The sequence below is a fragment of the Echinops telfairi genome, unplaced genomic scaffold (genome assembly GCF_000313985.2).
Source record: "Echinops telfairi isolate 266 unplaced genomic scaffold, ASM31398v2 ScPeMD7_10;HRSCAF=50, whole genome shotgun sequence".
NCBI lineage: Eukaryota > Metazoa > Chordata > Mammalia > Afrosoricida > Tenrecidae > Echinops > Echinops telfairi.
In genome coordinates, this window is record NW_022103907.1 from 12,680,225 (window position 1) to 12,681,947 (window position 1,723).

Consider the following 1,723-nt stretch of genomic DNA (forward strand, 5'->3'; position numbering starts at 1 on the left):
AAAACAAAATCCTTACAACTGAATTTGATAAACTGAGAAAAGGCTGAAGTTGTTAAGGATTTCATTTTATTTAGACCCACAATCAATTTCCATGGAACCAGCAGTTATGAAATTAAATGACATAGTGCTTTGTGCAAATCTTCTGTAAATGACCTTAACAAAGCAAAGATTTCACTTTGAAGATTATGGTGTTCTTGACTTAAGCCGTATTTTTTTCAATTACGTGCATACAGAAGCTGGGTAATGAATATGGAAGGCCAAAGAATAATTGCTGCCTTTGAATTATGGTGTTGGCAAAGAATGTTTTGGTTATTAGATAATTCCACCCTTACTATGAATTATCTTCTTATTAACAAGTCTGTGTGTGAACATAAAGTTTCCTTCTTGGGTAGATATCAAAGGGTGGAATTGCTGGGTTGTATGTTAACCTTTTAAGAAACTGCCAATTGTCTTATAATATGGCCACTCTATTTTATATTCCCATGAGCAGCGGGATGAGGGCCCAATTTATTCACATCTTCACCAGCATTTGTTATTGTTTGTTTTTTGATAGGCATTCTAGTAGCTGTGAAATAGTACCTATACATAAATATCATTATGGCTTCCCTATGCCTGATTTCCCTAACTCCTTGATGCTGAGCATTTTTTCATGTGCTTATTAATGTCCTTTTTAATATATTCTTTGGTAAAATCTCTTCAAATATTTTGCCAATTAAAAAAATTTGGCTATTTGTTTTCTTGTGTTGGAAAAGTTCTTCTACATATTGATAAATGTTATCTATTAGATATAGGATTTGCAAATTTTTTCCTCTAAGTTTTTGGCTTTTCTTTTATCTGTTTAATGACATTTTTGATACTCAAAATTAAAAAATTTCTGTACAATTTGTCAGGCTATTTTCTTTTATGAACTTATATCTAATCACTCTGCCTAACTCAAGGTCATGGTGGTTTTCAGTGTTTCCTTTGAAATGTTTTAGTTCTTATTTTTAAATATTACCTTGACTATCTTGGTTCTTTTTATTCCCATATAAATTTTGAGTTAGCTAGTCAATTTTTGCCAAATATGCCTAATGAAATTTTAATATGGATTGCATTAAATCTATAGATCAATGTAAGGAGAATTGCTGTCTTGATAAATTAAAGTCTTCCACTCCATGAGCACGGAAAATCTACATTTATTTAGATTTTCTTTCGTTTCCTCTTGTGTTTTGCAGTTTCCAGTATGCAAGTCTTACACTTGTTAAATTTACTCCTCAGTATTTTTTTAATGTTCTTGTGAATGGAATTTATTTCACAATTTCATTTTTGGATTGTTTAATGCTAGTATAAAGAAATACATAAAAAAAAAAGAAAAAGAAATACATAAAAAATTTTTACACTGGTCTTGTATCTTGCAACATTATTGAAAGTGTTTGTTGTATGATGGTAAGTAAAAATGCATTGCTATTAGGATTCAAGTTCATATCTACATGTGTTGATTCCTAACAAAACTTGTTTAAGTATGTCTCTGCAATTAGATGCATTTGAATTGTGGTGGTGGCAAGGAATAGTGAAGGTACCATGGACTGCTAAAAGGACAAACTGATCTGTCTTGGAAGAAGTATGGCCAGAGTGTTCTTAGAGGCAAGGGTGGCAAGACATCATCTTACATACTTTGGACATGATGTCAGGAGAGACCAATCCCTGGAGAAGGACATCACGCTCAGTCACGTGGAGGGGCAGC